The 23,465-nt window shown below is 40.6% G+C and overlaps 1 protein-coding gene across 2 annotated transcripts in view; it reads left to right on the top strand.

The window, feature by feature from the left end:
* Positions 1-316: 316 nt before the first annotated feature.
* Positions 317-23,465, top strand: part of PTPRA (protein tyrosine phosphatase receptor type A) — a 182,655-nt gene continuing 159,506 nt past the window's right edge. For both annotated transcript variants that reach the window (XM_065892204.1, XM_065892202.1), the window contains exon 1: positions 317-612. The gene's annotated coding sequence lies outside the window, so the exon portion shown is untranslated. The remainder of the gene's footprint in view (positions 613-23,465) is intronic.

Raw genomic sequence — 23,465 nt, 5'->3', positions numbered from 1 at the left:
GCCTCAGTTTCCGCATCTGTAAACTGGGAAGAAGGCCCACATCCAGGCAGGTGGGACAGTAGAGAGGCGGACGGTGTTGGTGCACGGTCGGCCGATGCTCCCAGGGTCCATGTGCGCTGCCTTGGGGCGCACATCTCCCGGGCCATCAGTGAGACGGTGACAGCGAGACCCGGCCTTGCGCCCCAGGCTGTTAGGCGAGAGAGCGCTCGGAGGCGCGCAAGGGCGGGACCCAGGAGAGCCAGGAGACGCCCGTTCTGTCTGGGCCAACCAGCGCCCGTCTCTGAACCACCAATGAGGAGGCTCTTTACAGCCGAGGCCGGGTCGGGAGCGAGGCTGCGGCGAGTGCGGCGGTGACAGAAACGCGCGCGCGCGTTCCAGCTCGGACCCGAGGCTGCCGCCGCCATCACCGCCGCCCGCCCGGTAGCCCCCTCAGCCGCTGCCCCTCAGCCGCTTCCCCTCGCCATGGAGGCGAGGCCGCCGCCGCCGCCGCGGGGCTCCGAGCCGTGGGCCGGGCGGCGGCCCTGAGGGCGTGTGGCGGGCCGAGACGCCGCCGCGGCACAGAGGCGGAGCCGCCGTCCTCGTCCCCAGCGGTCCCGCCCAACGCCGGACTCGGTGAGTGTTCGCGGCTGCCGCCGCCCAGGCGGGCTCCGGAGGTGGGGGGGCGGCTCCGGGAGCGGGTGGGAGGGGTCCCCGGCCCGATCCCAAATCCCTCTTTTCCGGGCCGGATCCATCCGGCTTTCCAGGAATCCCACATCCTTGCGCTGTCCGTGTGTGTGTGTGTGTGTGTGTGTGTGTGTGTGTGTGTCTGTGTGCGTGTCTGTGTGTGGTGGGGGGTGTCCCCGGAAACGCTGTCCGTGTGTGTGTGGGTGGGGTGGGGTGGGGGGTGTCCCCGGAAACGCGCCGGCCCGGGCGCCGACCCCTCTTTACTGCCCAGGAACTTTGCGTGTGTCCTCCTGGGGTCGGGCGGGGGCGCTGCCATAGTTCATTCTGAAAGAAGAAATTTGGACAGCGAGAACAGAATTTGCTCAGGTCCATTTAATGGGAAGAAAGAGGAAAACTCCTGGCACGAGAAAATTTGCTCTTGCAGTGACCAACTTTTCTTCCCCGGGCCTCTCTCTTTACCGTCCACTCCCTACAGTTGAGGCCGCTTAGGAAGGGAAGCAAGGGCTCATAGCTGCCGAGAATTTAAAATGAGCCAATTGGGAATGCAGGTCTCCTCCTTTTTTTTTTTTTTTTACTTTTGGTGAATAAAACAAAGAATACCGTTTTTTGAAAAATTAGTTCCTAATTGTATTTCCTGAAGATAAAAATAATAATGGCAGAGCTGAGCCTAATGTTGAGGGTTTGTTTGTTTTTTTTTTTGAGGTCAGTGAATGATGTTTGTAAGACAGGAAAATAGGAATGTTTAAAACCTCTCTAGGAGGGTGAATGCCTTCAGAAGCCTTTGCCCAGGGTAGGGATCCCTGCTCTAGAACCAGTCACATCTCCTGAAAGATCTCTTCTCTTGCCACCTGCTTGCCGTTAAGGCAGCTCTAGAACCAGAAGATGGTGGGCAAGGAGAGGACTGGTGGTGGAAGATGGGCGAACATCTTCCTGCCTGGCCACTCCTTTACAAAACACAGATCTGATGCTGTCACTTGTTTACTTAAAACTCCCTCGCTTTCCTTTTCCCATAGGGTGAATGAAGCCCAAAATGCCTTAACAGGTCCTACAGGGCACTTGACAGTCTTGCTTCAACTTACTCTTTTACTTTTAGCTGAATCCTTCAATTCTTCCTTTCATCCCCCTCTCTGGCCAATCAGAATTGCTTGACTGCCTCTTTTTTTGCTTGTGTGATCCTCTTTCCTCCCCACCTTTACCTGCCAACCTCCACCTCTTCCTTTAAAGCCCTTCTCATTTGAGAAGCTTGATGAGGGCAGGAGCTGTGCCTTGTTCAACTGTTCATCTTCCATATTGAGAGGTTTCTTCCTCCCGATTGTCTTACAGGTCCTGTCCCATCTCTTCCACTTACGTTTACTTCCAGGTACCCACTTCCTGAGAAAATCTTTTTTTTTTTTTTTTAATTCAATGGAATCTTTTTTTTTTTGGCTGCGTTGGGTCTTCGTTGCTGTGCGTGGGCTTTCTCTAGTTGCAGCAGGTGGGGCTACTCTTTGTTGTGGTGCACGGGCTTCTCATTGCCGTGCCTTCTTGTTGTGGAGCATGGGCCCTAGAGTGCATGGGCTTCAGTAGTTGTGGCATACGGGCTCAGCAGTTGTGGCTCGCGGGCTCTAGAGCGCAAGGTCAGTAGTTGTGGCACACGGGCTTAGTTGCTCTGTGGCATGTGGGATGTTCCCGGACCAGGGATCGAAACTGTGTCTCCTGTATTGGCAGACGGATTCTTAACCACTGCACCACCAGGGAAGTCCCCTGAGAGAATCTTTCCTGAGTGTTTCCTGCTTGGCGTGCACACCTATGACTTTTAGTATCTTGATTCCCCATCTCTTCATGTCCATCCCATCCAGCCCCCATAAGTAATCAACAGGCAGAAACTGGCCGGTCTCATATCCCACTGTCCTTCAATCTGCTTGACTGTCTCTGAAAGGCTAAAAGCCCCACCATCTCTTTTTCACCTCTGCCTGCCTGAAGTGGCCTGGCTATGTGCGTACTGTAAGGCAGGGTACAATCTAGGAGACTGTTCACTGGGTACCTTTTAGACACTAATTTACCACCTAGGTGAAATTCAGAAACCAGAAAAGCCAGTCCTCTGACTGAACTACATTCACATGTATTCTGTTTGCCAGGCGAAGTGCTTGGCATACAGAATAAAAGTGAGGAAGTCACATCTTTACCTTTGAGGGGCTCACAGCTTAATGCAGGACAAGTGGATACAAATACTTATATCAATACTTATATCACAGGTACTATGAGAGTGTAATAATACATTTTATTTGCCTTGTGTCAGGCTAGGTAATAAATGCTTTCCACGAATTATCTTATATAATTCTTTCTACCATCATGTGGTGGCTAATTCTTACTAGACAAGGGTGGAAACTGAGCCCATACAGTGTGCAGATGAGGGAATAGTCAGGATTTGAATCTTGGCAGTCTAGTTCCAGAGTATCTGCCTGGCTGTATAGACAGCATTCCCTCCCTGGGTGGTCTGAGAAAACTTGACTGGAAGGGAGCCTTTGGGTCATGAAGGATAGATAGGAGTTTATGTATGGTGGACAGGATACAGGAAAGAAGGAGTAGCACAGGCAGGCTTGGAGGTGGAAGGAACCCATTGTCCTTGGGGAGCAGGGAGAGGTTAAACGTAGTTGGATTGGGTAGAGGGAAGAAGGGTGGGAGATGAGATTAGGTTGGCTTGAAGGGCTGTAAGTGCTGTGTTAGAGTTTGGGCAGTGGAGACTTTAAAGGGGGATTTTAAAGGAGGTCAGGGGGACTTCCCTGGTGGTGCAGTGGTTAAGAATCCGCCTGCCAGTGCAGGGGATACGGGCTCGAGCCCTGGTCCGGGAAGATCCCACATGCCGTGGAGCACCTAAGCCCGTGCACCAAAACTGCTGAGCCTGTGCTCTACAGCCTACGAGCCACAACTACTGAGCCTGTGCGCCGCAACTACTGAAGTTGGCGCACCTAGAGCCCGTGCTCCACAGCAAGAGAAGCCACTGCAATGAGAAGCCCGCCATACCACAACGAAGAGTAACCCCCACTCGCCGCAACTAGAGAAATCCCGCACACAGCAACAAAGATCCAAGGCAGCCAAAAATAAAAATAAACAAAATAAAATAAATTAAAAAAATAAAAGATAAAGGAGGTCAGGGACTTGGGCACACCAGGCTTTTGAAAGGTCATTCAGGGGCAGTGTGGGGCCAGATGTTAATACCCTTCCAATTTAGGAGGCAATGGTGAGGCTTCACAGAGGCAGAATCATAGCCTCTTAGACCCAGAGTGAGGCCTAAAGAGAATATTGCTGAGTTTTGGGAACAGGTCATACTTATGAGAAAAAATTCCAGCAGTACGAAAGCATATGTATAGAGAAATGCCTCCCTTCTACCCTGACCTCCCCAGAGATGGTTGAAGTTTCCAGTTTCTGTGGCTTTACATAGACACTATTCCTGTATAAACATGTATCTGCCTATCCGTACTCCTACCCCATGGTACATACCAGTCACATCTTGCTCTTCTTTTTTTTCACTGCTGCTCGGCTTGGCTTGTAGGATCTTAGTTCCCTGACCAGGGATCAAACCTGGGCCCTCTGCAGTGAAAGCACAGAGTCCTTGCCACTGGAATGCCAGGGAATTCCCATATCTTGCTCTTTTTTACTTAACGTAGGAAAATCATTACTTAACTTAGGAAATCATTACATATTAATACATATAGAGCTGTTTATTCTTTTTATTTTATTGATATTCTTTTACTTATTTCATTGTTTGGCTGCACTGTTATTTGTAACTAGTTTTTGGATCAAACAACATTTAAGTTGTTTCCAGGTTTTTCTATTACAACATTATAATGAATATCCTTTTACATACTTTGTTAAGAGCTCATGTGTAAAATTACCTGAATTGTATATTTTTTATTTATTTATTTTTGGCTGTGTTGGGTCTTTGTTTCTGTGCGAGGGCTTTCTCTAGTTTTGGCAAGCGGGGGCCACTCTTCATCGCGGTGCGCGGGCCTCTCACTATCGCAGCCTCTCTTGTTGCGGAGCACAGGCTCTAGACGCACAGGCTCAGTAGTTGTGGCTCACGGGCCTAGTTGCTCCGCAGCATGTGGGATCCTCCCAGACCAGGGCTCGAACCCGTGTCCCCTGCATTAGCAGGCAGATTCTCAACCACTGCGCCACCTGGGAAGCCCCTGAATTGTATATTTTTAGAAGTGGAATTGCTGGGTCAAAGGATACGTGTGCATTTTAAATTTGTAGACATGTAGCCAAATTACCACCCCTTGGAGGGGGTTGTACTAACTTATCCTCTTTGCAAAAATGTGAATGGACCTCAAACAGATCTTCATCAGAGTATGTATCAGGGTAGCCTGGGCTGCTTTTTCAGATAGACTGCTTTTTCAGATGCGTTTCCCTCACCTAACCTCCTCCCCTCATGTGATTCTAGCCTACTTCTTTCTATCTGCAGAAGGAGACATTGAGTCTCAGAAGGATAAAGTGACTTGTGCAAAACACTGGGTGGTGGTGATTTTTTTAAGCAGCTCTGATATTTGTATTTGCCCAGCATCTTTCATTGGAGGTTCTCAGAGTCAGTTTGTAAACATTGTTGCATTGTTTTTCTCCACCTTCATGTGGGAAAAATGAGGTGCAGGTGAAGCTTAAGTTATAAGCAGGAATCTGGCCAAATATACAATCTTGTCTTTTTACTTCTAATGTAATAACTAATATGTTCCCAAATGACAAATTTGAAGAAATTTTTTTAGTGAGTCTGAGTACAACAAAAATAGCAATAATATAACACTAACAATACAATTGAGCAACAAACCCTCAAATAACCCAGTGTTAAAATTTGTTTTAATATATTCTCTGTGGAAAAGAGAATCCATTAAATGTGAAATTGTATTTACTTTAAATTCACATCCATTTGTGTCAGTGTATAGGCATAGTTTTTTTTATAGTTAAAACCTTTTATATGTACATGGCAATTAAAGTAAATACAGCATATGATTTTTGTTTTCTTGAATAACATCAAATATTTTATATTTACTCATTTTGTTATTTTAAATCACAGAATAGTATTCTATGCATTGATAGCTGTAGTTTGTGCGATCGTTTTTTATTTTCCTTTTCTCTCTCCTTTTTACTATTATAAATGGTACTTCTGAGCACCCTTGTTCAAATACTTCCTTTGGATTATTTTCTTGCACTTTTACCCCTAAAATGGGTTCACTGCATCAGCATATGGTTTCAGTGCCAAATTGCTCTCTAGAAAGGTTGAACTGGTTTACAATATCATTAGCAATTTTTGTGGCTCTATTTCCTGACAATACAGCCAATGCTGTTACAAACAAAACTTAGTATTTGGGCTTCCCTGATGGTGCAGTTGTTAAGAGTCTGCCTGCCAGTGCAGGGGACACGGGTTTGAGCCCTGGTCCGGGAAGATCCCACATGCTGTGGAGCAACTAAGCCCGTGCACCATAACTACTGAGAGTCGTGTGCCACAACTACTGAAGCCTGCGCGCCTAGAGCCCATGCTCCACAACAAGAGAAGCCACCGCAGTGAGAAGCCTGTGCACCGTAATGAAGAGTAGCCTCTGCTTGCTGCAACTAGAGAAAGCCCACACGCAGCAACGAAGACCCAACGCAGCCGAAAGTAAAATAAATTTTAAAAAACCTAATATTCGATTTTGTTAATTTAAAAGAAATGTAATATTACTTTGAGTTAGGTTTAATTTACATTTCTTTAGAAAAACTTTAGAAAAAAATCTAAATGAGCTACTAAATGAGTTTTAGTAGCTCATTTAGATTTTGAATGAAGTATGGTGCTGTGTTATATATCATATCCAAGTGTTATGTAGCTAAAGTCAACTTTTTTATGAAGAAAGACATGGTTGATAGGCCAGAAATATTTTGAAAATTTAGGATAAGATCATACTGGTATGAAATAGAAAACTGGGTGCTGTTCGGTAGAAAATACCAGACATTGTGCTGGTAGTTAGGGATACTCCAGATAACTGGATACTGGATACTCCAATAACTTGGATGTGATGTCTGTCCTTATGGGCTAATGCAGAAGGCAGATATTAATCACCTGATGGTAATTATAGATGTGATCAAAGGGGAAGAATAAGATGTCTTGGGAGCACCAGAGAAGTTCAACAATGCTTGCAGTTTAAAGAACACAGAGACCCTGAGCTAGGAAGGGGTTTGGTACCTTACGTATATATATATATATATATGTATATGTATGTTTTAATTCCCTAGGTGATTCTAATATGCAGCCAGAGTTCAGAACCACTGGACTAGAGAGAAGCAGGGGCCAGAGTTGAGGGCCCTATACACCACGTAAGGATTTTGGACTTTATCGTGAAGGCAGGGCTAAGCCATTGAAGGATTTAAAAGAGGAGTGAACTGATCTGATTTGCAGTTGTGAAAAGTTCACTGTGGCTGCAATCCAGAGCAGTAGTTTTCCAAGTGAGGTGGATAAGATGCTGAGATGCTGAACTTTTTATTGTTTTTATCTAAAAAATGATAAAACATTACATTTAGGGATTGTCACTGGCATCTTCTTGGGTCTGTACGTCAAACAGTGTTTGGGTGTCCAGAAGTAAGAGGGGAGTCCTTCAGTAAGCAAGCAGAGCTGTATATATACATTTTATATATATATTTAAAAAAATTTTTTAATTTATTTGTTTATTTGTCTGACCTGGGTCTTAGTGGTGGCACAAGAGATCTTTGTTGCGGCATGTGGGATCTTTAGTTGCGGCATGTGAACTCTTAGTTGCAGAATGTGGGATCTACCAGGGGTCGAACCCAGGCCCCTGCATTGGGAGCACAGAGTCTTAGCCACTGGACCACCAGGGAAATCCCTGTGTACATACATTTGCTTTCAGTGTATTGCAACATATTGATAACAGTTTATATTATTCAGCTTTCATTAAACTAACCTTCACAAAATGAACAAGTGGCTTAAAAGGATCCCTGCAAAGAAACCAGTGATTGAAGAAAATATTAATAACGCAAGCACAAGGAAACAAACAAAATGGCAGAGCTGACCCTTGTCTAGCTCCTATTATGAAGTCCTGGTGAGCAGTTTTTTTTTTTTTTTTTTAGTATTTATTTATTTATTTGGCTGCGCCTAGTCTTATTTGCAGCATGCATGTGGGATCTAGTTCTGTGACCAGGGATCAGACCTGGGCTCCCTGCATTGGGAGCTCAGAGTCTTAACCACTGGACCACCAGGGAAGTCCCTGCTCAGTGAGCTATTAAGTCAGATTAAATAAGTCAGCTCGTATTACATTGGAAGGTATCAAGAACTCTATTTGAAACATAGACTTACATCCTCTGTCATTATAGGAATCTTGTTTTAAGATTATGTAGAACCTGAGATATTAAATAGTAAAATATGAGGCTATCACTAATAACAAGACATTTGAAAACTAAGCATCTGGAGCATAAAGAGAAGTTCTGCATGTTTTTTTTCCCCCAATGATGTTTAAAGCCATAGCCTGGGGAGTTCCCTGGCAGTCCAGTGGTTAGGACTCAGCGCTTTCACTGCCGTGGCCCAGGTTCAATCCCTAGTGGGGGAACTAAGATCCCCCCAAGCCATGGGGTGCAGCCAAAAAGAAAAGATAAAACGACATAGGCTATTCAATCAGATGCTGTACATAATTTTACAGCCTAATGATTAAAGTATCTAGTTCAAGGTTTTCTGTTCTTATAAATGAGCAAAAGGCACATACCATTGGCAGGTTCTCCTGTCCGCACTGCCTGCACCCGCAAAAAGGCTGAATATAGTGTATGGAAAATAATATATCAAGCAACTAAGACTAAATTTTGTTTGCAGATACTCTTGTAAGATGTAGTAAATGTTGCTGAAGATTTGAACAAGCAACATTAGAATAAATTTTTCAGTGTTGGAGGTTTGTTACATAGTTTTAAAAGTATAGAAGCTTCTAGCATGCCTTAGTATTTGCTAGATTCTCTTTATTAAAAGAAATCCAAGAAAAATCACTTCTTTTGTGAGCTACTGGAGAAAGTTATACTGGAGAAAACATTCTTAATAGTAAATGACTGCCTTCATAACAATGCTGTATGGAATAATTGTCTAAATGTAAACAGAACATACACTTGAATGAAAAATGAAATGCGTTCATTGCCTCTTCATGAACTATTGAGGCAGGTTATCTTGTTGGTTATCTTGTGGTGGAGTTGTTGATGTTATGCATTTTACTTCTACCAAAAAAAAAAAAGCCTACTTTTTCTGTGATAAATGGCTATCTAGCTAATATTATTTGAGAAGTTAATATCCTTAATCTGTCTCTTCAAGTAAAGATGTTATTTTAACAGTGAATGAGGAAGTAACGTCTTTTTTCTTACAAGTATGCTATGGGATAACATTTTCCTTGTAATTTAAAAAAGAAGCTTTATCATGATATAATTTACATACTATAAAATTCAGCCTTTTAAAGTGTACAATCAGTGATTTTTAGTGTATTTGTGGAGTTGTGCAACCATCACCATTATCTAATTTCAGAACATTTTCATCACACCAAGGAGAAACCCTGCACCCATTACCTTCACTCCCCATTCCACCCTCCCTCCAGCCTCTGGCAGCCCCCACTCTTTCTATTTGCCTGTTCTGGACATTTTATATAAATGGAATCATATAAAATGTGGCCTTTGTTGACTGACTTCTTTTAATTAGCATAATGTTTTGGGGAGTTCATTCATGTTGTAGCATGAATTCATTCATTCCTTTTTATAGCTGAATAAATAATCCACTGTATAGATATATTGTTTAGCTATTCATCAGTTAGTGAATTTTTGAATTGTTTCCACTTTTTGGCTATTACGATTAATGCTGCTGTGAGCATTCATGCACAAGTACGTGTGCGGGCATACGTTTTCATTTCTCTTGCATATAGAGTGGAATTGCTGGGTCAAATGGGTCTGTTTAACTTTAGAGGAATTGCCAAACTGTTTTGTAAAGCACCTGTGCCATTTTACATTCCCAGCAGCAATGCACAAGGGTTCCAGTTTCTTCACATCCTCACCAATATTTATGCTGTCTTTTTTTTTTTTAATTTATTTTATGTATTTATTTTTGGCTGCATTGGGTCTTCTTTGCTGTGTGTGGGCTTTCTCTAGTTGCGGAGACCGGGGGCTACTCTTCCTTGCGGTGTGCGGGCTTCTCACTGCGGTGGCTTCTCTTGTTGTGGAGCACGGGCTCTAGGCACGCGGGCTTCAGTAGTTGCGGCATGTGGGCTCAGTACTTGTGGCTCACGGGCTCTAGAGCGCAGACTCAGTAGTTGTGGCTCACGGGCTTAGTTGCTCCGCGGCATGTGGGATCTTCCCGGACCAGGGCTTGAACCTGTGTCCCCTGCATTGGCAGGCGGATTCTTAACCCCTGTGCCACCAGGGAAGTCCCCTGTTATTCTGTCTTTTTGACTGTAGCTATCTTAGTGGTATGAAATGATAGTTCATTGTAGTTTTGATTTGCATTTCCCCAGTGACTCATGGGCTCATTGTGATTTTGTTGCATCTATAAAAACTCTCATGTTTTTACACATGAAAAACTTGGAAACATAAATTTCTTACCTGATAAACATCTCCAAATGTATTTCTAAAAAAATTTCCAGATGATCTAATGAAATAAAAGACCTAGACATTGATCATCAGTTGCAATTAAAACCAGTAGGGAACTTTATAATAGAAGAATCAGAATGACAATCTTCTAATCAGTCATAACATCTCTAAAATGGGTACAACCAAACTTTATGTTCCTCTCATGTGGTACAATAGGAAAAATATAACACCATTCATGAAATAGTCTTTCCCTACCAAAATCAAATCAAACCTGACTCTAATTAAGCATCTAGATCTAACAATCAGCTTATAGACTGTAATTAGAAAATTCAGAATGTGAGAAATCCAGTAGGACAAATGAACCCAGTTACTTCAAATAAATGGCAAGAAAAAAAGTGGAGAAACTATTACAGGTGAGAAAAGACTTGAGACATATTAACTAAATGTAATGTGTAGACCTTGATTAGATCTTGTGTCATACAAATTAACTGTAAAAAGGTATTTATGAGGCAATTGGGAGTAATTTGAATACCACTTAATATATTAAATGATTTTTAAACTACTGTTTTAAGTTTTTAAAGATATGGTAATAGTATAGTTATATTAAAAGAAAAAACTCTTTTCCCTTGGAGATATGTACTGAAGTATTTATGGATGAAATGATAGGATGTCTGGAATTTGCTCTAAGATAATTCATTGTGTCTGAGGGTTGTAGGTTATTTACTATTACTGATAATCATTGAAGCTGAATAATAGGTATATAAGGGTTTATTATAGAGTTACTCTTGCTCTTAGTTTTAGTGGGTTTCACATCCATTTGTTAGAAATTTAAAAAGTAAAATCTTCTGACTAGTTTTCAAGAGTAATTTCAAGAGTCGTTTCCTTTTCAAGGGAAGATAGACATTTGCTAGCCAAATTTGAAGGGAAATGTTTGTATAATTGGATGGGGTTGGAAAAAGAAATACCACTCTTTAGTAAGCACAACCGTAGTGCTTCTTCCTTTTGGACCCATATTTCTTTTGGACTATGATAACCATTAAAACCAAGTATTGGTTTGAAACCAGGCTTTCAGATTGCTTTGTCACAAAGTATTAAAATGAGATTTTTCAAGCATAATAAATATTTGATCATATGGATCACACTAAATATTTTTAAAACAAGGTTGGTATTAGCATCTTAGTGATAGCAGTAATGGTTTTTATATTTTCCCATATAAAAACCATTATTACAATCATTATTACATTTGGAAATGAATGACTGTTTTTTGTAGTATTTATATATATTAGTATCTTTGTCATATTTGTTGGTGAACACATGTTGGGGATGTGCGTGTTGATTGATTGATTGGTGTGCAGTCAAAAAATTTGATTGTCGTTACTGTGGAGAATGAACTGGACAGAGCATAGAGACTAGTTTCATGATTGTTAGAGCATATTTGGCCAGGGTTGATGGTGTTCTGGACTGGTTAGGCATAGGGGAATGGAGATATGTGGATAAGCATGATTTAAGCAGTAGAAGCATTAGTAGGGTTCCACATTTTTGGCTTTTTGAAAGTGAACTGAGCTTTTGTGTGTGGGGAGAAGTTAAAACCCGGCTGCTATAAATTGTTCAAGAGTTCTCAAATATTGATTGACAAATAACCATCAATTAGTTTTCAAACACTGGTTGACAGGTGGCTTAATGCAATATTATAAATGCATTAGTAATACCCCATTAATAAAGAGAATGTCTTCCATTTGGTGTATCAGCAGTACATCAGTATATGGAATAGTTCCAGGACTTCCAGTGTTCCTCTAAAAGGAAAGGTGGGGAAATGTGGGGGAGAGCTTTCACAGGAATGCTTCTGTTCTGGTGCCCCTTTCCATGCCTCGACTGATTTGAATGCTTTACCCACCTTTCAAGGAATGAGGCCAGTTCCTGGATCAGTGCTTCTGCTGCTGTCTGTGAGACCACTGCTCTCCAGCGCACCTTGCTTCCCACCTGGACCTGTTTGCTTTGTTAACAGGGGCTGAATATACAGTGACTTCCAACTGGTATTTCTCTGTTTCTCCATTCTGGGGAGTTAGCCTGGCCCAGGATCTTGCTACTAGTTGGTGGAAGTGATAGAAGATCCTTTTTCTTCCTATAGTTCATACCCAGTTAGCAATAGTGCTGTTGGTAGCAGTTGTGAACCTCTGAGGCAGTGATTCTCAATAGTGGCTGACTGTGGTGGGAAGGAGAACGTAAATTTGAGAAAGCATCTTTTTAGAAAATGGAAAAAATAATGCCTTTATGTTTTTTAATCAATGTGTGTATTTTTATTTTATTTTTTATTTTTTTAATTTTTTTTTTGTGGTACGCGGGCCTCTCCCTGTTGTGGCCTCTCCCGTTGTGGAGCACAGGCTCCGGACGTGCAGGCGCAGCGGCCATGGCTCACGGGCCTAGCCGCTTCGCGGCATGTGAGATCTTCCTGGACCAGGGCATGAACCCATGTCCCCTGCATCGGCAGGCGGTCTCTCAACCACTGCACCACCAGGGAAGCCCCAGTGTGTATATTTTTAAATTTGCTTCATTTAAAATCATGTATGCATTTGAATGATACATGTACATGTTAAAATATTCAAATGCTAGTACTAAAAATATACGTAAAAGGTAATTCTCTCTCCCTCATCTTCCAAGTTCCCCTTCTCAGAGGCATCCCTAGGCACTATGAACAGTACTTGCGAAACCTTCCAGAAAGCGTCATGCCCGTATACTGTGAGAGTTACTTAAGTTTGACATTTCAACTAACATTTCCTGCTTATTCACTTGCACTTAGCTTTCAGAAGTTCTACTTTGAAGAATGCTGTTGTAGAGCAAGTAGTGGTTAACAGAGCAGTTCAGTTATGTGTGTTTTGTAATGTCTGAGTGGGGCTTTTGTTCATGAAAAGGACTAAAAATTACTTGGGTTTCAAATTAATGTTCAATTTATTTAAGTGGCAAATTTAAAAACCTAGTTTTTCTTTAGTCTTGTTATTGTACTTGTAAGCATTGTAATTTATGCATAGAAATAAGAGCAATAACTTTCACTTGCTCTTTAAATAATGTTAATTCAAGCTTAACTGATTAAATTCCTTCATACCCCTTTGTTAGTGAATTAAATTTTCTTAGATATTTAAAATACATTTATACTGTCAGTCTGTCAGGCACTGCCAGTCCTTGAATCAGATTAGTTCCTCCCCCCTCCTTCCCCTGGCCATGTTGCATGGCATGTGGAAATCGTAGTTCCCCGACCAGGGATTCAACCCACACTGCCTGCATTGGAAGCATGGAGTCTTAACCGCTGGACTGCCAGGAAAGTCCCCAGATTGGATTTTGTATTTCTTTCATATTTTCCTTGTCAGGCTTTATAGTTATTTTAATTTGGGGAGTTGGAAGTGACTAGAGTTCATATCCCATACCTGCCATGCTTTGTGAACATGGACAAAGTATTAATACTTAACCCTTCTGAGACTGTGTCCTCACCTAATAAATGGGTTCAACAGTAGTACTCTTTTACTGCATGTTTGTTTTAAGGATTAGATCGTTCACCCCAAGTGCTTAGCAGAGTTCTTAGCATGTAGTAAACTTTCAGTAAATGTTAGGAAATATTATAATGACCTTGATTTTGTCTTTCCTCTGTAGTAGTTGGTCAGGATACAGTGTAGCTGCATAATTGATCACAGAGTAACTTTTATCTTCCTGGGGTTTCAATGGGGGAAAATGTGGCAAGGATGGGAGAGGGAAGAGAGAGGGAGAAGAATTGAGTAAATGGAATAAACCGTACAACATTTGCTTCCTGAACCATCTTCCCCGGTGTTCTGTGACAGACTTTCTTGGTTTTTCTCTACCTTTCTGGCCACTCCTCAGTTCCCTTAGGCCTCTCTTCGGTGACCACTCTTTGACTTACCAAAGAGTACATCCTTAGCCCTCTTGTGTTTCATCCTACGCATTGTTCCTGGAAGCATATGCCTATGCCCAGGGTTTCGGCTGCCAGCTCCTTGCTAAGTAGGAGAAAATTCGTCCTCGCGCTGGATGATAGCCAGCAACCTACTGGTAATCTTCACTGGACTGTTTCCTAGGCACCTGTAACAGGCTCAGAACTGACCTCATCTTCCCTTTAAATGTGTCACTTTTGTATTCTCTGTCTTGATGAATGACAAAACCCTGTAACCCAAACCAGAAATTTGGATGACATTGTTCTTCTGGTTGGTGTTGCATTCCCATCTGTTTTACCTTTAATATTTTTCAAATTTGCCTGCTTTCCCCCACCTCTTCTGTCCCTTAGTTCTGGTTTCTTCTCATTTAGATGACTGCTGCAGATTCCCTAGTTGTCTACCCATTATTATTTCCTTATTCCAGGTCATGTATCACACTGCTGCCAAGAGTGATCTTTTTGACTTCCCTATCTAATCATAGCACTCCCCAGTTTAAAATCCTCTGGGTAAAATCCAGACTCCTTATCAGAGCAAGTTTTTGTGACCAACCCCTCTTAACCTTTTAGCCTTACCTTTTCCCCGTATCCTTGACTGTGCTGTGCTCTTTCAGACCCTCTGTCTTTTGGACTGCCCATCTCCCTCTTTTTTACCTTGCATTATAATTTCTTAGGTAGGGATCAGTTCCTCCAATGAGCATTACCTTACTGACTGTCTCAATTCTGATCTAGGTATAGATCCTTGTGCTATTTCTATCAAGTCACTTAATCATATTATGTGATAATCCAGACACTTATATAATAATCCATACATTGACACATGCAGATTAATGGTTTTAGAAGGATCTTGGTGGTCCAGGATGTATAGTAATATGTAATTTTGCTGAGGCATGGATTCATATTACTTGCACTTTGAGTTTGGTGGCAGCAGGTGAGTTCTCTTAGTTCTTCAGTGAGCCTAACCTCACTCAGCATCTAAAGTTGTCTTATTATTATTTCCTTCTTTTTTCTGTTCATTTCCTAGTTTTGTAAGTTTTCTGATTCCAAAACTGGAAAATACCTTTAAATAAGAAACTGTAAGCCCATGTAATGGCTTGAAAACTCAGAAGGTTTTTAAGATGTCTTTTTCTTCTACTCTCTTCTCTCCATCTCCCTTATCTTTGGCATTAAGTTTGTCGGGGGATGCAAACTCAAATATGTCTTTGGAAGCTGGGCAGCTTATATGAATGAGAGAAGTAGATCTCTTGGGTCGTATGTCATACTGGAGTTTCCATGGCGTATCTAAAGGAGTTCATATTCAATATTTTTATAACACAGTGTGCTACCAGTTTGCAACCTTCACTGTAATTGCCAAAGACTATACCTATATGATTTAGTTTATCTTTCTCTTTGAAACTTAATTCATTAAATAAACAAAAACTTAAGTAACCGTACTACTACATAGTCTTCTAGACCCTGCTGAAGTATCACCCACTTATGGAAGTCTCCTGAATTCTCCTAGGAATTGTTCTTTCCTCCTTTTAGGGTTGGTATAACAAATACAGTATTGATCACAATGTTTTTTGGTTTTTTTTTTGTTTTTTTTTTTTGTTTTTGTTTTTCGGTTTTTTAAAAAAAATATTTATTTACTTATTTGGTTGTACGGGGTCTTAGTTGCAGCACTTGGACTCCTTAGTTTTGGCACGCGGGCTCCTTAGTTGTGGCATGTGAACTCTTAGTTGCAGCATGCGTGTGGGATCTAGTTCCCTAACCAGAGATCGCACCCGGGCGCCCTGCATTGGGAGCGCAGAGTGTTATCCACTGAGCCACCAGGGAAGTTCCGATCACAATGTATTTTAATTACTCATTTTCATGTCTTAATTTCCTGTTAGTTTATTGAGGACAATTATGTATTGAGGAGCATGTCTATTAATTCTATTAGGTGTTCAATACATTGATGTTGAACATTGAGCCAAGTGCTAGGCATATAGTAAACAGACATGTTTGTTGATGAGCAGGTATCGATACCAAAATCTGGGGGCTCTGTAATATAACATTTATTTTTCTTTTGATGATTCGAAGGGCTGTGTAGCTACCCTAAATTTCAACTTTGTTTCTTGGAAATTACCAAGAATGTTAGGGATGATCGATTATTGGGTTGGCCGAAAAGTTCATTTGGTTTTTAAGTAAAAATAGAAGACACATTTTTTCATTTTCACCACGAACTTTATTGAACAATAAAGTTGTTTACTTTTTATTCACTGTTTTGTTCCACTACCTTCTGCCATTTTTCAAGCAACGTCATAATTCCATCTTCCCAAAACATTTTATCTTTTTGAGCAGAGAACTGTTCCAGGTGCCTTTTACAGTCTTCCAGGGAATTGAAATTTTTTCCATTAAGAGAATTTTATAGAGACCAAAATAAATGGAAATCTGAAGGTGCAATGTCTGGTGAATAAAGCGGTTGAATCAAAACTTCCCAGCCAAGCTGTAACAGTTTTTGCCTGGTCATCAAAGAAACATGCGGTCTTGCATTATCTTGATAGAAGATTATGCATTTTCTGTTGACTAATTCCCGACACTTTTCATCAAGTGCTGCTTTCACCTGGTCTAATTGGGAGCAGTAGTTGTTGGAATTAATCGTTTGGTTTTCTGGAAGGAGCTCATAATAGACAACTCCCTTCCAATCTCACCGTATACACATCACCACCTTCTTTGGATGAAGACTGGCCTTTGGTGTGGTTGGTGGTGGTTCATTTCGCTTGCCCCACGATGTCTTCCGTTCCACTTTATTGTACAATATCTACGTTTCATCGCCCGTCACAATTTGTTTTAAAAACGGAACATTTTCATTACATTTAAGTAGAGAATCACCTGTGGAAATTGGGTCAAGAAGGTTTTTTTCCTTAACTTGTGTGGAACCCAAACATCAAAGCGATTCACATAACCAAGCTGGTGCAAATGGTTTTCAGCACTTGATTTGGATATTTTGAGTATGTCGGCCATCTCCCGCATGATATAACATTGATTGTTCTCAATTAATGTCTCGATTTGATTGCTATCAACTTCAACTGGTCTACCTGACCGTGGAGCATCGTCCAGGGAGAAATCTCTAGCACGAAACTTCACAAACCACTTTTGATATGTTTGATCAGTCACAGCACCCTCTCCATATACTGAACAAACCTTTTTTTGCGTTTCAGTTACGTTTTTCCCTTTCTTGAAATAAGAAAGCATAATATGCCGAAAATGTTGCTTTTTTTCTTCCATCTTCAATACTAAAATGGCTACAGAGAAATCACCAATTATGATGTTTTGTTTTTAAATGCACGCTGATATGAAAGCTGTCACAATACAATCTGACAAAATTGTTTCAATTGAAGTTAAAGACAACTAAGCCCTACCAGAGACATCTGAGGGAAAAAAATCGAATGAAGTTTTTGGCCAACCCAATATGTTGCTGTGTTTGGTGCAGACAGATCTGTGTATCAATGGTGACTAAACAGACTTAATTGCAAATAATCAGTCGTTCATCCCCTGAGAAAAGCTCTGTTACAAGGGGAACTTCTTGCTTCTAATTTCATACGGTTAAGACAAATTAATCACCTGATGACTGTGGAAAATGTAAAGAAATTTGAGTACACCTTGGATAAAGAAAGGGTTTGGAGTAAGCAGACCTGAGTTCTATTTCTGGTAGTACTAATTAGCCTTGAGACTTTAGGCAAGTCTTTCCCAGTCACAGTTTCTTCCTCTGTAAAGTGATAAGGGACTTGATGGTTTAACATCCTTCTATCCCTAAAATTATTTAATTCTAATACACTGTAATTTTGGGACTTCCCTGGTGGTCCAGTGGGTAAGACTCCGTGCTCCCAATGCAGGGGGCCTGGGTTCGATCCCTGGTCGGGGAACTAGATCCCACACGCATGCTGCAACTAAGAGTTTGCATGCTGTGACGAAGATCCCAAGTGCCACAACGAAGATCCTGCATGCCGCAACTAAGACCCAGCACAGCCAAAATCAATAAAAACAAAACAAAACAAAAAACAACTAAAAAAAAAAACAAACAAAAAACCACTGTAATTTCTAAAATATTAGGACCAGAGAAGGAAATACTCATGGTCTAGCTCATTCTAAGGAGAATTTGAAGTAATTTACTAATACAAATATAATACCATTGTGTGTGTGTTTCTAGAGAGAGTGCATTTAGGAGTTCTCCAGAAAGACACCAAAGAAGCTGGTCAGTAATAATGATCACTGGGGAGTGGGGAACTGGATGCCTGGTGGGAAGGATACCTTCTATTCAGCGTATTTTCTTTTGTAATGTTTGATTTTTATAGTGTGTGCTTGATTATGGTAGTGCAGTCCATTAGATTCTATGCAGTTATTTAAAGAAGACTGTATACTGAGCTCTCAAGTTATATTAGCCGAAGGTTCTAAGAGATTCACTTGACTTACAAGATAGAAACCATCATCAGTAGTGAGAAACAGCCTTTCCTGGCACTGTGGTTTGAGGCATTTTCCTCTTAAATGGGATATTGTGTGATATGGTGAATGTTTTCAATAGAACCTCTACAGTCATACTGTAATGCAGTATCTCAAATGGGGGTCCTTGGATATATTTTGAAGAGAAATTTCTCTGAGTAGACTCTAATAGTTTTTAAAATTTCAGTAACCTGAACTGTAAGCATATGAATGACTGCCCACCTTGTAACTGAGTATTGCCACGCAATTTCAGTGCCCATGTTTGTGTGTGTGTTTAGGATCATTGGTTATCTATGTCTTTATTTGTAAGTAAGTTGTTTGTGGGACCAGTCAGTGGAAGGCCAAATAGTGCTGGGCACGCTGGGCAACTTGTTTGCAGTTGTTTGAATGGGAAAGTGATGGGAGAATTAGTATTATATGACGTATGTGTTTAGGCATGCCAAGCTTAAAAAAAAAAGAAAACTGTTGTAGTAGGTGATGCAATAGCCATGTTGTGACTAGTAATTTAATTTCAGCATTAAATCTATTGTTAACTATTAATATTGTTAATTTGAATCTTACTGGTTTTATATTTTATATAAGTTTGTTTTGGTTTTATAGCTGTATAATAGCACAGTGTTATGTTTATTCATTAATAAAAATTTTTTAATTAGCATTGAAGGTGTGTTAAAAATTTTGTTTCCTTTAAAAGGTAATTTGTATCTCTCAAATTTGAGAAATCCTGCAGTAGTGATTACAGCTTTGCTTATTCTAAGCTGAGTCCACAGTTGCCCAAATAAGAGGCAGTTTTCTACTCATCATTTCTCATAATTGAATTTTGTTGAATTAGGAAAAAACTTTGAAGTCATGAGTACAGTTGCTGATTAGTGACACATCCAACTTACTTTGAAAATAAAGAAGGCTGAAGACAGCAGTGGTGCCTTGAATAGGTGGTGACTCCATCTCTGTTTACATGGAGCAACTGCAGGCAGGACTGAGATGGTTATCAGGAAAGAGTTCACCTGCTCTAACGCACAAATGAATGGATAGACCAGGCTCCAACCTGCTCAGTTGAAGAGAACATGACTTGAATGAGTTTAGTCTGAAAAAAATGTCAAAGTTGCAGTACCTGGTTATTCATTTTAGCTATAGAAAGATATCACTAATCTGCCAAATTTCAAAGAGCATAGTTTTCTGCTGAGTCCTCTAATAAGGACAACTCTTTTGGAAAAGGTTACTCTAGAAAACAGAATTGTACTATTTTAAAAAATTGTTGGATATTAACTTTCTGCTCAAAATGATTTTGATTTTATTTATTATTTTAAAATATATTTATTTATTTATTTGGCTGTGCCGGGTCTTAGTTGCGTCATGTGGGATCTAGTTCCCTGACCAGGGATCGAATCCGGGACCCCTGCATTGGGAACGTGGAGTCTTAGCCACTGGACCACCAGGGAAGTCCCTCATTTTGATTTTAAAGTTGTTGATCTGAAGCCATTTTTTGCTGTTAGTAGCTTAGAAGAATCGCTTTCCTGTTAAGGTAATTGTTCTTGACATCAAAACAATATTTACCAGCACAGAAGAGATAACTACTTTTTCTGTCTTTTACATTTCAAATAATTGTAGTAGAATTTTAAAAGAAGGGTGCAAGGTTTTATATTCTATGCAGTGTTATCTGATCTGGCAGGAGTCTGTTGAATCCTACCGTGTGATCTTAGGGCTGTAGACACCATTTATCAGATTAAGGAAGTTCCCCTCCATTCCTTGTTGCAAAGAGTTTTTAATGAGTGGATGTTGAATTATATCCCATGCTTTTTCTGCATCTATTGATATTCATATGCTATTTCTTTAATCTGTCAATATAATAAATTACATTAATCAATTTCCATGAGAAAATGCTGTTTTATTCTTTTGAGCTCATTTTATATAATTTTTATTGTAAAATATACATAACAGGACTTCCCTGGTGGCGCAGTAGTTAAGAATCTGCCTGCCAATGCAGGGGACACGGGTTTGAGCGATGCTCCAGGAAGATCCCACATGCCGCGGCGCAACTAAGCCTGTGTGCCACAACTACTGCGCCTGCGCTCTAGAGCCCACGTGCTGCAACTACTGAGCCCGTGTGCTGCAACTACTGAAGCCCGTGTGCTTAGAGCCTGTGCTCCATAACAAGAGAAGCCACCACAATAAGAAACCTGTGCACCACAACAAAGAGTAACCCCCACTCACCACAACTAGAGAAAGCCTGTGTGCAGCAACAAAGACCCAATGCAGCCAAAAATGATGAATAAATGGATTTGCCTTAAAAAAATTAATTAATTAAATAATAAATAAATAATTTAAAAAAATACGTAACAAAATTTACCATTTTTACTATTTTTAAGCATACAGTTCAGTGTACATTCATATTGATTGTTGTGATATCATCACCGCCATCCATCTCCAGGACTTCTTCACCATCCCCAAGTGGAACTCTTAAACAGGACGTTCCTGTTTCTACCTCTCTCTAGCCCCTGGCAACTACCTTTCATTAATTAGAAAGGTAGCTTTTAAATGAAACACAATTTGGTCATGGTGTGTACCATATTATCTTTTTATCTTATACATTGATGGCATCAGATTACTAATATTTTGGTTGGAATTTCTTCAGTAACAGTTCAGACTATTTTCTAATTTCCATTGTGGTTTTATTCTTCGATCCATGGGTTATTTATAAGTGTGTCTTTTAATTTTCAACTGTGAGGTTTTTTAATATTGGCTTATAGATTTAATTGCATTGTAGTTAAAGAATATGGCCTATATGATTTTAGTCCTTTGGAAATTAGTATTTATTTGCTATTTGGCCAAGTATATTCTTCACTGAGATTACACATTGTTAATGGTAAATTGTTAACATTTTACCATAATTGCTTTACCTTTGTCACTATATCCATGTAGCTATACAGTTTTTCTGAATCATTTGAGAAGTAAATTGCAGACAGAAGGCTCTGTAACCTCTTAATCAGTATGTATATCCTCAAAACAAGCATACTCTTCTGTTGAACCACAGTATACTCATTAATATCAGGAAATAAATATTGATATAATACTGCTAATTCACAGATACCACTCAGATTTCGCTGATCTTCCAGTTATGTTCTTTACAGTAAAAACAAACAAACAAAAAACCCAAAAGATAACAAAAACCCACTCCCCCCTCCAAAAACAAAAGCAGAAAAACCTCTTCCTTTCCCTCATATTTCTAATTCAGAGACCATCCAGGACCATACATTGCATTTAGTTTTCGTGTCTCTTCAGTTAAAGTTAGTTCGGAAGTGTTTTGCACTTCCTAGTAAGTAAACATTATACATTTTGTGAGATGATACTTTGAGGCTATATGAATAGTTCATTTCTCATCAACTTTTTACCTACTAGTTGTAGCATCTATTGATGATTTGTGCCTGAGTCAGTTATTACTACAGTGGTTACCAGATGGTAAAAATTTTAAAATTTCATCATTCCTTCTGCATTCATCATTTGGCATTTCACTGTAAGAAAAAGCTTTCTCTCCCCCTTTTTTTCTTTGTATTTATTTATGTATTTATTTATTTATATATTTGCCATGCCACGTGGCATGCAGGATGTTAGTTCCCTGACCAGGGATCGAACCCGTGCCCCCTGCAGTGGAACTGTGGAGCCTGTTTTGTTTTTTTTTTTGTAATAAATTTGTTTATTTATTTTTGACTGCGTTGGGTCTTCACTGCTGCGTATGGGCTTTCTCTAGTTGCAGCGAGCTGGGGCTACTCTTCATTGAGGTGTGGTGACTTCTCGTTGCGGTGACTTCTCATTGCGGAGCACAGGCTCTAGGCGCACGGGCTTCAGTAGTTGTGCCACACAGGTTCAGTAGTTGTGGCTCGCAGGCTCTAGAGCTCAGCCTCAGTAGTTGTGGCACACGGGCTTAGTTGCTCTGCGGCATGTGGGATCTTCCCGGACCAGGGATTGAACCCACGTCCCCTGCACTGGCAGGCAGATTCTTAACCACTGCGCCACCTGGGAAGTCCCAAAGTGCGGAGTCTTAACCACTGGACCACCAAATGGTCCCTTTTTTCTTTTTTAAAATCATTTAAACATATTAGCATGAACTCCTGGATTCCTGTGTTATTCATTTATCATTTATTTTGATGCTCGAATTGTCCCAAATTTGGCCATAGGAGCTCTTTCAAGCTGGCTCCTGTGCTCTTTTTTCATGTCCCCATCATTCTTTGATCACTTACTTTTCTTAACTTTTTTGCACAGTGAGATTTTCCAAGCTCATGTTGTACTTTCACTGCCCCAGTTGTGGAATCAACCATTTCATCAAGGAACTCTGGTTCAGACCTTTTATTAGGGGCTATATTTAGAAAACAAGATCTGAATACCAGATATGTTCTTTTCTTCTGGGGTATCATTGCTCTTAGGCTCTGTTAGAGGCCAGAGGTAGGATATTGTTTTAAAATATACCTGGGATTTAATTTATAAGTACGACTGAGTGATGGCATGAAGAAGTCAATGCCATTGAAGGAAGTTTATTACTCATAGTTCCTCAGACGCAGGAGGCACCATGCTATGCAGGGCCACATGGGAGAAGCACTAGGGTCAGGAGGCAGAAGGAATGAGGGGAAAATATGGATGAGGGCCTTTATCATCGTGGTGGTGGGAAGTTGTTAGGTGGAAATTTTCCCTATTGGGCAGGAAGTGAAACACAGATGCTGGGGTTTGTGGTTGGAGGGTTTGTAATAATTTATACATATACATACACATGTATATACAAAACATACACAAACATCGATATATGCCTATAAATATTGAAAGCCATGATTTCACTCTGATATGTTTAGTTCTGTTTCAG

Source organism: Phocoena phocoena, chromosome 15 (genome assembly GCF_963924675.1).
Source record: "Phocoena phocoena chromosome 15, mPhoPho1.1, whole genome shotgun sequence".
Taxonomy (NCBI): domain Eukaryota; kingdom Metazoa; phylum Chordata; class Mammalia; order Artiodactyla; family Phocoenidae; genus Phocoena; species Phocoena phocoena.
Note: the sequence above shows the minus strand (reverse complement) of the source record. Positions and strands in the feature narration are given on the sequence as shown.